Below are 15,428 nucleotides of genomic sequence, written 5' to 3'. Positions count from 1 at the left end.
ACAATGCACCCAACAAACATCATTGAGGCCCTACTGTGCACCCAGCAGGGTTATCAGCGCTGAGCGCACAGTGGTGAACAAGAGAGGGAAGGATCTGGCTCTCCTACAGCTTCTGTTCTGGAAGAAGAGAGAGAGCGAAAACATATAAACAAACAAGATCATTCCAGAGAATGAGGGTAGGTGCTTTGGAGAAGATGAAACAGGATGATGTAGCAGATAGGGACCAGAGAGGAGTAAAATGAGTGATCATCATGACCACCTCTCTGAGGGGGTGACAACCAAGTAGAGGCCAAAAGACAAGGAGCTACCCAGACACATGAAGATTGGAAAGAGCATTCAGGCAGAGGAACAGCCGTGCAAAGGCCCTGAGGTGGCTGCAGCAGACACAACAGATCTGCTCACCCAGCACCGTGCCATCTACCAACCCCCCTCGCCCTCTTGTGCTGTACAGCTTGGAAAGCTAAAGCAATGTTTCTTAGAGTTCCTGTGGCTGAAGTCCCACCTGGGCAGCCCCCGAAGATGCCCTACACAGGACAGGGAAGGAAAAGGCAGCTGACAGCAGAAAATGACTTTCTGGTGAACCTGGAGGCAGGTGTCACAGGTGCTGGCAGAGGGGCCACAGCAGTGGGGGTCAGGGCTGCCACAGCCTCTCGCACAGAAGTTGTCCTTGCCCTCTGACCTGACTCTCCACTGGCATCACCTGCAGTGCTTCTGAGCTTTGTGGTGGACTGGGCAGGTCTGAGTGCCAGAAGGCTTCCCCTGCCCTCTGGGAGTAGCCCTAGGGGTACCATCATGGAGTATCTCAGGATGCTGAGATACGTCCACTCCACCAAGTGCCTGCATGGTGGCTGCAGTTGGAGCCCCGATGCTGGCTCCTTGCCTCCCAGTCTCCTTCCCTACTCCCTGACCCAGGCTTCCCACTATCGCCTCCCAAATAAACCGTTTGCCCTCGAGTCCAGGGCTGTGGGTCTACTTCTGGGAATCCCACTGAGCTGCTCTTTCATATCTCTTAGCTGTTTTGTCCCCAGGCAGGCGGAACTGGGCTTCGTGTCCTTAAGATTCCGCGAGACTTCTAATCTCCCCTAACAAACCCCTTCCGATTAAATTAGCCGGTGTGGATTCTGACATCGGCAACTGAGAAGCCTGCCAGGTCCTTTCCATATCATCATTCTCGTCACTGCCGTTTAACAGGCGAGGGCGAGGAGGCTCGCAGTGGGCCCACCGGCCCACACTGTGCTCCCAGCACCGGCCTCAGTAGTCGCCGGGCCGGGCACCGCTCTGCCTCTAACAGAGATGGATTCTCAGGCCTTGGTCCTGGGCCGGCCCATCTGGAGCAGAGATTCCCTCATCCTTTGGCAAATGCTCTCTTTGAAAGAACTGAAAATGTTAATGGGGCTTCGGCAGGCTCCCAGCCAACTGCCAGGTAGTGGCTCGGGCAGCCAACGATGTAGCTCATTAGTTAGCAGATAGATGAGGCCGTGGTGCTATCTCGCTCTTCAGGCCGAGAAGCAGCCACAAGCTGCCCGCCAGCCCTCTGCCGGCTCTGCAGACCCTCTGTGCTGTTCTGCTCTTGCTCAGCTCACAAGAACATGCAGAGCACCTGCCCTGCGCCTGGCCAGGGCTGGGCTGGAGGCTCAGAAGCCATCTGGCCTCTCCCCAGGGGCTCCCAGCAGACAGGGAAGACCCCAGCTAAGACCCCTGATAACAGGTGACAGGCTCGCCTACCTCTCCCCACTCCCTCCTGCAGGCTCACAGGTGGGAACCAGAACAGTCATCTTGGGACAAAAGGCTGTAAGCTAAGAGTGACAGGGAGGGGTACAGAAAGAGCCTGGGGTCCACAAGGGCCTCCCTGAGCTGCGGAATGAACACCAGCCCTGCCTGCCTCCAGGCTTCCAGCTAAGTGAGGACAAAAAAGCCTCATTTGTTGTAGTCGGTGTTAGCTGGGTTTGCTGTAACTTGCCTCCAAGATCATTCCTAATTTATAAGCCCATGTACTGGCCCACAGAGGAAATCTGAACACACATAGAAATTTAAATCACTGAGCATCGTTATAAACACTGCAGGTCTCCTCCTGAGTGTCCTCCGGAGCTGGTCCGCCGCTGACCACTGCCTGCCCCGTGCCCCCACGTGACCTCAGCCATCCCTGGCTCAGAGCACTTTGCCCCTTTGCCGTATGCATGCGGAGCATCCCTGTCAGACTGTGAACTCCTGATTCCTGGAGCACTGCACGGCGCCTACTTGGGACGTGGTCAGATGCCGTTTGTCGAATGATCATATAAGGAGCCTGAATGCATGGGACGTTCCTTTCTCGTGCTGTGAGCTTTGTCTTAGGGCAGAACTGGCGACTCAGTTAGAAGGCCCTGATGTGCAGCATTTGCCAATTTCCCTAGTATGAATACTCCCACCATGGCCAGTTTCAAACGGCCAGGTGTTCAAAAACCAACTCACAAAATCTCTTGTAAATGTACCGGTTCGTTATTGCGAGCCAGTCCAAGCCATCTCCAGTCCACTGCTCATTTCTACTCATCTTCCTCCCTCCCTCCTCCCCTTCCTTCCCTTCCTTCCTCTGCTCTCATTTTCTCCTCAGTTGTTTCCTGAGGATCCATCAGTGCCTCCCAGGACCTGTCTAGGTGCTGAGCCCCAGGTGGAGGTCACGGACCCTGCTGCTCCGATGGAGCAGATCCTGTTGGTAGAAAATGACACAATCAGGGGGCGGGGAGGGTATAGCTCAGTGGCAGAACGTGTGCTCAGCATGCACAAGGTCCTGGGTTCAATCCCCAGTCCCTCTATTAAATAAATAAATAAACCTAATTACCCCCAAAAAAATTAAAAAAAAAAAAAAAAGAAGTGAACGGCTGTACTTTGATGAGGAAGACAGTGGTCAGAGAAGGGGCCCCTGCTCTAGCCTTGGAGGAGGCAGCCAGGACAGGCTTCCTGGAGGAAGGAGGGGATGTCTCCACTGAGACTCCAGGAAAAGTGAGCTTTGCCCAGCAGAGGCTGGGGTGGAGGGGTTGCTCCCGGCAGGAGGAACTGAAGAGTCCGGACCTCGGCAATGGAGGCTGGGAGGGGAGGGGGCAGAGGGTGGGCAGTGTAGATGTGGTGTGGGGCTTGGCCTCTGTCCCCAGGGCAACGTTAAGCTATTGATTTTTAAGTGGGGCACCATCTGATTGGTATTTTAATATGCTTCCCCTGAGTGCAGAGAGGAGGGGGCAGGCTGGCTGCGAGTCCCATCCATCTGGATGGAGAGAGCGGAGGGTGCAGGGTTGGTGAGATGGTGGGGCTGCAGACTCCTGACCACAGCGGGCAGTGAAGGGCTGTGGTAGGAGGGTCACCCAGCTTGGCTCCTGGCTGGAGGCTGGGGCCATTTTCCAAGATGGGGAAAAGGGGAGGAGGAGTGAGATCTAGGGGAAAGAGGAAAAATGCTTGCTGGCCTGCTCCAGTCTCTTCCTGGCTTCTCCCCTTCCAGGGGCTCTGTTTCAGGACGGGGGACCCTTACACAAGGCACAGCCTGCCATTTGCTTTGCAGGGATATGAGTAAGAAGCTGATCAGCTAGGGGCCGGCCTTGTCCACGTGCACGGAGGTCCGAGGGGTCCTGACATGATGGGGGCCGTGAGGCTGTAGGAAACCCAGCTTGAGACATGGAGCAGATCAAGGCTGAGAGGACTTAGAACACCAGGCAGGAAAATGGGTCTAAAAACAAGCAACCTGGGGCCTTTTGGCCGAGACCCCCTGGCTGGGCCCTGAGATGCTCCCCTCTCCCCAGGGTACTGGGTGCCTCAGGGACAATGGGAAGGCCAGCTCTGGGCTGTTTTCTGGGGCACAAAGACACAGCCGTTCCCCAGGCTAGACAGGTACACAGGATTAATAAGGCCGGCACGCTCTCCTGGGGGGTGCAGCTGAGCCCGTGGGCTGAGTGAACCATCAACCCCTGCCCCCTAATAGCTCTGTGGGCTGCTGCTCCCCCCACTGGATTTAAAGCGAGAATCCAGGCTGCCGGCTGGAAGATGCTGCAGCCCTTAACCACCGTAATTATGAGGTCTTGGTGGGAAGAGATGCTTATCGTTAATGTTAAGTGAACAGAGCAGGAGCCCAGATGCCCTGCCCGCGTGCGCGGCTGTGCCTACCTGGAAACAGGGCGGCTGGGAGACCTGCCACTTTCAGAGTGGGAATGGGGAGGGGCCCCAGGGGGCTTTTAAAGATTCAAACCCACACTTAGTAACATTGATGCATCATCCTTTTATTAAAAATTGTATCTCCCCCCATCCCCGATTACAAAAGGGATCAGCTCACTGTGGAATCAGTGGGAAGCGTATGAGTACAAAGGAGAAAAACAAATCCTGGTGAGTCCCCACCCGGAGGCAGATCATCACAGTGGATATTCTGCTGTGGGTTTTGCTCCCACGGCTCTGTGCGTATCTGTTTGCTTTGTGATGCTTTTACACCACGGAGATGATTCATTGTATTTTTAATGTGTATTTTTAAGTAAGCAACAAAGTCTCAGGTGTGGTGCTGAACTGATCATGTAAATTTTGTCAGTTTGACCAGTAAATCCAATTTACAAGGGGAGAAAGAATATTTTACACACCTAAAATCATTATAGACCCGTTCCCCTCACCCCTAAACCCAGCAACATTGACCGTGTGTTCCACGCACATTTCACAAGCCCCTTGGGCTCGCGGGGTCGATGCTGGGAGTGGTGGAGGAGCCTAGGAGGACCGGCCTGCCTTACCCCAGCTTCCACAGTCCTGAGATGCAGAGACACCACTCGTGTCTCTAAGGACAAGCTAAGGGTCCCTGGGGCTTGGGAGGGGTCCAGCGCAGCCCTGGAGGAGGAAGCTCCCTGCCCCTCCCACCATGGTTCTCTAAGCTTAGAAAGGCTGGGAAAGATCTAAGTTCATGAAGCCTCCATCCTGGAAAGGCATTCTGGGTGAGGGAACAGCTTAAGCAAAAGCTTGGGGGCAAGACCACCGGCAAAGAAGAGGCAGCTGGTCGGGGGTGCAGCTTGCTTTGCTTCTGGTGCTTTCCATCCTGTGTGCGCGACTCACTCCCCGAAGAAAAGACTGGCTCTCCGTGATGACTGCCCACTCTTCCTCCAAGCTCCAGAGCCACTTCCTTCAGGAACCAACCCCCTTGGTTTTTCTAACAGAGACAGCGCTCCCACCCTAGGCCTGCTGTGCTTACCGCTACTGAGATGTCAAATTCGTGTGATTTATGGGTTCGTGTGTGTGTGTGTGTGTCACCCCCTCCCCCACCACTAAACTATAAGCCCCATGGGACTGGGGCCGTTTTGCTCACCGACCCCCATGCCGAGCCCAGTGCCTTCCCACGGCACTGCCCGGCGGGTTGGGAAGAGTTCGCAGTCTCCCCGACCTGTTAACCCACCTCAAGAGTAGAGAGTCGGGGGCCCCGGCACCTGGGGCCCCTGCCCCGCTGGACCTCGGCTCTGTCCTCCCTCTTGGTTCTCAGCCACTTTGTTGCAAAGTTCTGGGCACAGAGATGAAGTTTCTAGCGGCTCTGGCTTTTCATTTCTTTCTTTTTTTTCTGGTGACCTTTCCATGTAATTAAAAGACAGCTATTCCAGGAGACGAGGCAGCCGGAAGCAGAGCCGCTGCTCTCTGTGTACGTGTGTGGGAAGTTATTGTCTGGAGCACGGAATTCTGCCTGAGGCTCCCATGCCAGAAACATCGACTCCTTCCCTCGGGGGCAAAGACCCCGGCCCAGAAACCGTCCCCTGCTGCAGGCCTACTCTGCGCCCGTCACGGTCCACATATTTGCTCCCTGACCTTCATGTTGCCCCACTATGTGCGGCAGCAGCCTCTGCTCTTTTAGGGAGACTGATTCTCCTGGGCGCCCACCAGCTCCAGGACGTCCACCGGGTCTGTCTGCTGCACGCCGGGGGCAAGCTGGGTGAGCGAGCCGTGGCGCCCCCGTCCTGGGATTCAGGCTTGCAGCCCTTAAAGTTGTGAATCTGGATTCCTTCCGCATGAGCACAGAGCCTGTGCACGGATGCCCCAGGGGAGCACAGCGCTGTCCTGTCCTCTCGGAGCTGCAGTCTCTCACCCAGGCTCTTTCGTGGTCCCCTCGCCCTAGAACTGGACCTGAGACTTGACATTAAGGAGATGGGTGTCCTGCTTGGGGGACCGTGCCTCTAAGCTGCCCCACCCAGAGCATGCCTGGGAGAGTATGGTTCAAATTCCAGCACCCACGCCTCTGCCATGTGAATCTGGATGAGAACCCCATCAGAGCCTTGCCTGCTCCCCACAAAGGGTGTGTGCACAGCGCTCTCTCACCCCACTCTGATCTAAGAATCCTGGGAAAGTTTATAATCTGGATGGAAATCCTTCCTTGGCTGTGCCTTCCCTGTACTGGTCTGGGGCCCCTCTCTTCCCTGTGGCTCGGGTCAGCACCTCCCGGGAACAGTGACCCTCCCTAGAGCTGCTGAGTTGCTGGATTCCAGGGTAGAAGGTCTGCAGGTCCAGCGGCCCCTGAGCCCCCTGCCCGGCCAGGCCTCCCCCTCCTGGCTCTCCGCAGCTGCAGCTGCCGAGGCTCATGCACGCCTGGCCCGCACCCAGCTCCCTTATGCCACGGAGAATTGCAATTTAGCAACGTCGTCAAATCCCGAGGCAGGAGCCCAGGGCCGCATCTGCAGCATCAAGGCATCCCAATGGCTCAGGGGCCTTCCCACCCCCATCAGCCTCCGCGCCCCGGCCCACTTCCCACAGGCCTGGATTAGGCCCCGGCAGCTGGGCGGGGGCGGGGACCAGGGGGGCAGGGGGCGCCGGGCTGGGGGCCTAGGGCCTCTCTGGCCCGGCCTTGCCATGTGGTCCCTTGTAGGGTGCTGTGCCTCTGGGCCTCGGGCATCCTATCTGTTGAGGGGGAATGGGGTCCTCCTGCCCATCTTTGGGGTCATGGAGTGGCAGCCACACCCTGGCAAACCCACATGCCAGCAGAGAGGGGCCGGGGGAGGGCTGTGTGGGTCGTGGAAGAGCTCAGGTCACGCGGAGACAGCATAGCGAGCGGGGCCTCACAGGCAGGAGGGGCTGAGCAGGAATGCTGTGGGTGGGCCTAAGGGTCAGGATCCTGAGAGCTGAGCGGGGCCTCTGGAACCAGCAGAGCTGAGGCAGGAAAGACAGAGCGTCCAGGCCTCTGCAGCCTGTGTGCAGCCCCTCCCCCGCGTGCTCTGCTTGGAGACCAGGCATGTGGCATTTGCAGTGACGTATCGGGCCCATTAAAGCATCTGTGAGGTGCACCAGGTGCCTCCACGGCCAGGAACACGAATGGCCCCTTCTCCAAGACGAGCAGCACAGGTCTCACGAACCACAGGAATGAAGGGCCAAATCACCCCCTCCAGGCCCTCTGGGGACCAGAGCCTCTGCAGACCAGACATAGAAGCCCAGAATCCCACACAAAGATTTGCTAGCCTTCAGCAATGGAGAGCTCACTACCTCACTGGGAGCCCATTCCTTTGTGGAGTAGTTCTCATCATCAGGAAAGAGCTTTCTAGAATTGCTCTTGAAGGTGGCCACCCCACCCTCCTGACCTCTTTTCTCCAGACCAAGCCTCAAGGCTTCTTCTATCTACTCCTTGCACGAGGTACTTCAGTGCCTTCCTCTGAACAGGAAACTTTGTCAACTCCCAGGTCTAAGCATTAGTGCTCCAGCTGCAGTTTGCTGCAGACTCTTACCTCCCCAGCTATGAATGCCACGTTCCTATTAATTGAACCCTAGGTGTCTTTTTCTGATGGACCCATCATGCTGCTGAGTTCTGCACAGAGTGGGACTGGGCATTCGGATAGTGACAGTGTATGAAACAGGAGGAATACAGGTGCAGCCTGGGGAAACTGAGGCCCAGAGAAGAAAGGTCCTGCTCGAAGTTACACAATGCACCATTGGCGGGGTGGGGAGGAGTACCAGGCTCCTGACTTCTGCCTGTCCTCTTAGCACACGGTTCCTTCATCCAGACAGACAGAAGTGCCTCCATCCACCCTTTCCTCCCTCCCTCCTTCCTCCGTGCTCCTACCCTCACTTCCTGAGAACCTCGCAGCTAAGCCAGAGAAGCCTTCAGATGGTCATGATTACTGGCGGAGAGGTGAGCGCAGAGCAGGAGGGGACCCGGGCCCCATGTCCTGCTAATTGTTCCAGGGCCCGCGGCGCCCAGGGGCTTGGGGGCCAAGGTCCTGTACAGCTGACCCCGTCCAGCTCGTTCTGCAAACTCTGGGTGTTTCCAAGATCGCTGGGCCTGCACATTCCTTTCTGCTGAGGGAACTCCCGGCAAGTGTGGCGAGGCACCGGCCAGCTCCAGGAAGGTTTGTGGTGGGAAAGGAAAGACAGCTCACTTTCGCTCATCGGGCGGCTAATGTGCACCAGGTGCGGGCGGCGTCTCTGCTGCGCCGTTCGCGGAAGTGGGTGCCCTGTTCTCCTTCCCTCGCTGAGGGACAGTGATGGGGCCGAAGGTGATGACGGGGCCGAAGGTGATGACGGGGCCTTCCTTCCACGAGAGTGGACTGGAGACTGAGTTCACAGAAGGGCCCCGCTCAGAGCTCAGAGCCCACAGGCGTCCACTGAGTCCCACTGTTACTGTCCCCAGCCCCATGGCTGGGCACTGGTAAACCTGGGATTTGAACCCGTTTCCACAAGCCAGGGCAGCTCCTCCACAGTAGGTGGGAAGGGCCACGCTGTTCTGCAGTGGCCGCCTTTCCTGAATTGCCACCAGCCTGGTCCCTAACCGGGAGGCTCCTAGTGGTCATCCTGGGGAGGCAGTGGGTGTGGGGCATGCTGCCCTCCTCTGCCCCAGCAGAGAAAATTCCACGCCGGGAAGCTGTGGCCCTAGGGCTCCCTGCCCCCTCCCTGTCTCTGCCACTGCCAGCAGCCACGCGGGTGCCCTACGGGCAGCCTGCCTCCACCGCCACAGAGGGTTGGCCGGCAGCCCTCGAGTTTCCACCAACTAATAATTTTTACAAACCTCCAGCCTCGTAAAAAAGTGCACAGTGGCCTGAACAACCTTGGCCAGGAGCCTTGTGGGAAAGCGGAAGGCACTGAGGCTGGGCACAGGCGATTTGGGCCAGAGGCCACTTCCTGCCTGTACTGGAGGCCTTTCCCTCAGGCTTCAGACCCAGATCTGCTCCCTGAGGCCCTCGGGATAAAGGCAGCTCGGCTAAGTGACTTGGAATCCTCAGTGCTGGTCACCCTGCCCCGCCACCCCCACACCCTCCCACCTAGCGCTCCTGGCTCACTGCCGCCAGCTGCCTGTAACCCACCCCTGTGCAGGCCTTTGCATGTGTTGTTCCTTCTGTCTCTCCACCAGGAAGGCAGAGATAAGGTGTGTCCTTATCCAGAGGGGCTCCTGGACATCATAGGCTGTGCCTGGGGACCTCAAAGAGAGGGGCATGTGGTCCCCATCTGCCTAGATGTCCTGCAAACAAGGGAAGGGGTGTCGAGGAGAAAAGGAAGGGAGGGCAGGTGCTGATCCTGGGGAAGCCGGTGGGGAGTGGCCAGATTGGCAGGGGCGGGGGTGGGGTAGCTGGGCGGGGTGGTGGGATGGGGGAGTGGGTGGGCTGGAGGGGGGTGTTGACGGAGACTTTTCAAGACCAGAGGTTCCTTGAAAGTGGGGGATGTGGGAGGCTGGTAAGTGGAGATGGCCGAGCATTTTCTGATCCTTTTGGTCTCTGACTCCAAGGGAGGTGGTTCAGAATCACAGGTGCTAGGTGTGTGATTCTGGGGTGCTTGGGGGTGGAAGGGTCCATGAGGTGAGTGGGCTCCTGGGGGCGAGCTCAGGCCTGGGCAGCAGGTGGGGGTCTGAGATTCACGGGCACACAGGTGGGGTGTCAGTGCTGGGGGAGGGCGGTCTTGAGGGGAGCGGATCACACAGAGAGGGCTAGGCACCCAGGCTGACCCTCCTTTGGGAGGCAAGGCCAAGGGCAGGAGCTGGGCCTCTGAAGAAAGTCTGGGAGGGTCTCCAAAGAAGCAAGAGGAGAGCCGGGTGGGCCCCAAAGCCAGGGGAAGAGAGTGTTTTAACAGGAGGGAAGGAGCAGCTGCGGGGTGGTGATGGAAGCCACGAGGGACGTCCATCAGACTTAGCAATCTGGGGTCATGGGCATCCTTGGGAGGGTGGGGGCACCCAGGGTGTGAGCAGCTCTGTGAAGAGGGAGATGCCCCACCCTGGAACCTTAGAGCTCAGTGAGCACCTGAGGGTGGAAGCTTCTCCCCGGCCCCTCCCTGTCCTCTGTCTGCTGCCTGGGACAATCTGGGAGGGTCCGAGGCTCTGAAGGACCTGGATCAGCTCCAGGGAGGCATCTGGGGCCCGGAAGGAGGCCCCCTGCAAAATGGGAGTGCACCCCCGTGCTCCCAGGCGGGGTGAAGAGCTGCCTGCAGGTTTTCCTGCATCTGCAGCAGGCAGCCAGGGCCACTCGGAGGCCACCCCGTGGCCCCAGTTGGGGACATAGGGCTCCTGGCCCAGGATGCCTCTCCCGGAGCCTGAATTGTGGGTCTGCCCCCTTGGCTCACGCAGATCTGGCCCTTCTCTGAGTGCCTGTTCAGTCAAATTAAAAGTGCCGGAGGTCAGAGGAATCATCAATTACCTGAGTCTCTTGGCATCTGTCCCTACGCTCAACACAGCGGGAGGCTGGGAGCCACGTTCTTCCTCTCCCACCCACAGAGTGGCCCGTGGGGAGGCTGACCCCACCTACAGGAAGGCCACTGGCCTCAAGGTCTGTAAACGGGAGCTCTGGATATGTGAAAGCAGGACCAGAGGCCATGCCCCTCGAATCTTGGCGAGAGGATCTATAGTACGTTGACAACTGCCAGGACTTTCCGGGAGTCTGGTCCCAAGCAAGGATGTTCCTTCCAACTTCAAAGACAGACTCCCAGGCCTGGGCACAGCCAGCCCGAGGGCGGGCTCTGGGAGGGCCAGAGCCTACCCCCTCCCCTCTCTGCTTGTCACTGCCCACCCAGTCTCAGTTTCTCCCCTGGGAATCTTTCTCAAGGGTCAAAGAGAGAGGTCCGTGTGTGAAGGAGGCAGGACTCTGCTCCCAGCTAAGACAGATTTCAAAGATGTGCTTTGTGTTTGCACCCCCTTGTTTATAGCAGCGTCATTCACAACAGCCAAAAAGTGGGAGCAATTCTATGTCCATCGACGGTTGAACAGATTTAAAACATGTAATCCATTCAAACACTGGAATCTTTTCAGCCTTGAAAAGGAAGGAAATTCTGACACAGGCGACAACATGGAGGAACCTTGAGGACAGCATCCTTAGTGAAATAAGCCAGGCACCAAAGGACAGATGTGCACAACACTTACGTGCGGTACCGAGAGTGGGCAAATTCATAGAGACGGGAGGTGGAAGGGCGGGTGCCAGGGGCGGGGGGTGGGGGAGGGTGGGGAGTCCTTGTTTACTTGGGACAGAGTTCCAGGCTGGGAAGATGAAACTGTTCTGGGGTGGATGGTGGTGATGGTTGCACAGCTGTGTGGATGTATTTACAGCCACTGAACCATACACTCAAAAATGGTTAAGATGGCAAATTTTATGATATGTATGTTCTACCACCATTTAGAAAAAGGTTTGTGTTTTGCAAAGAGTTTGTTAAATCAGTGCCTCCCAGTCCAGAGAGGGGGCTGCTCTTGTCAGCAACCTGCATGTCCTTTTCCTTTTCTCTCCTTCTCCCTTTGTGCTTGCCACTAAAAGCCACCACCTTAGGGAATGGGTCTGAACATAAAGTCTGGGTCTCCTGGCATCCAGCCCAGAGCTCCCGGGAAGGGGCCAGCTGAACCTGAGCTTGGGAAGAGACTGCAGAAGGTAGGGGTCTCAGCGACACCCTTCCAAGCTGGAGAATCGCACAAGGCTCTCTGACAGCTGCCCACCTGGCCCGGGCTAGAGAAAAACAGACAATCAACGGAGGTACCAGAGTCGTGCAGTATCAGACGCATCAGAGACCTCCAGTGTCTCCCTGCTCAGCTGACACCAGCCTTGAGAGAACAAGCAAGTCGGAAGATGGAATTAATTTCCTAAAATTGAATGTTATGTGGAAAAGTCGCCTCAGGATCTCTTACCAGGGAGGAAGGAGAAATGGCCATTTGGTCCTCACCCTCCTGATAGCCTGTTGCAGCCTGCACTCCAATCTTTAGTTTTGGGTGGAAATGTGTGAAATTGTCTTCTCTGTAGGGCAGAGATGATGGAATCTAGGCAATTTCGTGTGGTTCTACCTAATGGAAGTAACTATGAAAATACTGCGCCGGAGGAAAACCTGGGGGAAGCGACATCACTGAGAGTCGTGTCAGATCATTTTGCATCTGGTGAATTAGCAAAACACAGCTGACCCGTGAATCACACGGGAGTTAGGGGCACGCCCCCCCCAACGTGCAGTCGAAAACCTGCGTATGCCTTAGAGCGGGCCCTCTGTGTCCGCATTCCTCTGTACCCACGGCTCTGCATCCGAGGGTCCAGGCAGCCTCGGGTGGTGAGCACGATGGGATTTGCTATGGAGGAAAATCCACGTGTAAGTGGACCTGCGCCGATCAGACCTGAGTTGTTTAAGGGTCAGCTGTGTGCACTTTTAGTGACAACCCAAGTGCTGGAGAAGCTGTGATAAGTTCGTCACAAGTGCATTAGGGAATGTGACATGGCCCTTTTAGAAACGATATGAAAATACAGACAGAGTGTAAAAGTGTCAATGCCCTTTAGTCCCGCAGTTTGACTTCTGGGAATGGGTACCTAAGAAGCCCTCACCAAGAAACCCTCATCCACTCTTGGTGGGAATGTAAATTGGTGCAACCACTATGGAAAACAGTCAGGAGATTCCTTAAAAAACTGAAAATAGAACTACCAAGGGGGGAGGGTATAGCTCAAGTGGTAGAGCGCATGCTTAGCATGCACAGAGTCTGGGTTCAATCCCCAGTCCCGCCTCTAAAAATAAATAAGTAAACTTAATTTCCTCCCCTACCAAAAAAAAAAAAAAAAAAAGAAAAAGAAAAAATAGAACTACCATATGATCCAGCAATTCTACTCCTGAGTTATATGTCTGGAAAAAACAGAAACACTAATCTGAAAAGGTACCTGCACCCCAGAGCTCACAGCAGCACTATTTACAACAGCCAAGACAGGGAAGTGACCCAAGTGCCCTCAGCAGACACCTGGGTGAATGTGCGGTGTACACACATACAGTGGAATAAACTCAGCCATAGAAACAGAATGAAATACTGCCCTTTGCAGCAACCTGGATAGACCTAGAAAATACTACTCTTAGTGAAATAAGTCAGACAGAGAAAGATATATACTATATGATATCACTTATTTGTGAAATCTAAAAAGTAATACAAATGAATCTACATGCAAAATGGGAAGTCTCACAGATGTAGGAAACAAACTGTGGTTACCGAAGTAGGGAGGGAAGAAGGGAGGAACAAATTAGGGGTATGGGATTAACAGATACAAACCGCCATGTATAAACCAGATGAGCAATATGGGTTTACTGTAGAGCACAGGGAAATTACAGCCATTGTCTTGTGATAAACTATAATGGAGTATAATCTGCAGAAACGCTGAGTCACCATGCTGCACACCTGAAAGTAACGCAATATTGTAAATCAGCTGTATTTCAATTAAGAAAAAAAGAGAAAAACCACCCAAGAGAAAAAAGGAGTTTGCACGAAGATGTTCTCTGCAACATGACTCAGACGCTGAAAAGTCAGAATCAACCTTTTCATCCAATGAAGAGGGGATAACTAAACCGACATCGGGAAGCAGAGGTTCCCGGCTGTTCCAAATCAGGCCAGCGTGGTGCCCTAGCCCCCAGGTGAAGTCGCCGCCCTCGGGGACCCTGCCACGGGAAGATCTGCCTCCAGAGAACGTTACTTGGGTTGGCTGCACTGCAGTTAAAATGTGTCAGTTCCACCACCCTAGACTGGAAACTGCAGGGATTAGACCTGTGTGCATGTGCGTCTGTGCGCACTTTTTTTTTTAAACTAGAAAATGGAGATGGCTAATGAAACATGACAAGATGAAAAAGCGGAGCGCAAACGTGGTTGCGCCTTTGACTGCGGTGGGCAGAGGGTAGACAAGGCTGGCAGAAAACAGTAAGAGGGAGGTGGCAGGGTGGGGGGGGGGTCACGTCGGTGCTGCTCCCTCTTGTCAAAATTGCCTTTCATGCTTAATGCTCTTATAACTTTTTTTAAGGTGAAAAAACAAGAAAGCTGCACCTAGTCTGTGCTCAGACTTGTGGGGTTGCTTCATAATTTCCACCCCTGCCAGGTCTCCGCTGATCCCTCCTGGGCCCTCCCAGAGCCTCAGGGGGACCAAATCCTGTTGCCCCCTTTCCATCTCAGCTCCCCTCCCTGCTGCTGCAGCCCCCTCAGGGGGGCATGGGAGCAGGGGGTGGCCAGCTTAAGGGGCCTGGGGCTCACCTCCAGGGGTTGCACAGCTCCCAGGAGGGGTGTGCTGACTGTTCCCAGCTGGCAGCCATCTTCTCCCGGGCCTGGGGCCCTAAGTACTCCCCTTTCTCCCTGGTTGCCCTGGACCGGTCATTGTCTTGGGCCCTGGAGCATGGGGCCTGAGGGTGAGGCTGGGGGTACAAGCAGTTGCTCTCTCTTGGGTCCTCCATCTTGAATCTGACATTCGAGATCTTTTTAATCCTAAGAGAGACAGATTAGTCCCGAGACTCAGGAAACTCTCTCTGCTGCTCTGGCTCCCCCTGTGTCTTCAGGGGCTCAGGGAGGGAGCCTCACAGTGCCCCCAACTCGAGTCGAGCACTGTCCCCAGGGAGGTGGCAGGTGTGTGTCAGGACTGCAATGCAGGGAGCTGGGGTTGGGACACAGAGTCATTCAGGACCCGTCAGCTGCAGACGTGCCTAAGCTCATTGTCAAACATGAGGAATGAAGGGTCTCACTCCGACAGGCGCCAGTCAGGTGGAGAGACTTTCCAGTGGCCTCCTCTGACCTCGGTGTGACCAGCTCCCATGGCTGCCTCAGTGACTAGTTCCAGGAACTCCCCAGGAACAACATTTCTGGCTCCATTGGCCCCTTTCCAGGCCTGGAGCCTGCAGACACCTGAAGATGTCCTGGCCTCCTGCTCTAAATGGCACAGCATCATCAGCTTGGCCTCCAGTGTCCCTCCAACATTGGCCTCTTCCCATCCCCACAGCCATGCCCCTGTTGAGGTCACATCCTCTCCCACCTGGACTATGCCACTGCACAGATGACCACCAAGCTCCGGTCTCACGTCCACTCTGAGCCTGGGCAAGCTACCTCTATCTCTACCCTGACCATGCCGCTGCCCTGCACACAGAGCTTGGGGCCCAGCAGGGGCCCAGCTGCTTTAGGGTACCGCCCTCGGGCCTGAGTCCACCAGCCTCTTGACTTGGCCCCGCCCCCTCCAGCTGCACCAAGGGCTCCTCCTGTGGTCCAAACACTTAGGCCTTGCATTTGCCATCCCACCTTA

The sequence above is a fragment of the Camelus bactrianus genome, chromosome 6 (genome assembly GCF_048773025.1).
Source record: "Camelus bactrianus isolate YW-2024 breed Bactrian camel chromosome 6, ASM4877302v1, whole genome shotgun sequence".
NCBI lineage: Eukaryota > Metazoa > Chordata > Mammalia > Artiodactyla > Camelidae > Camelus > Camelus bactrianus.
The sequence above is the reverse complement of the archived record's forward strand: the minus strand, read 5'-3'. Positions refer to the sequence as shown.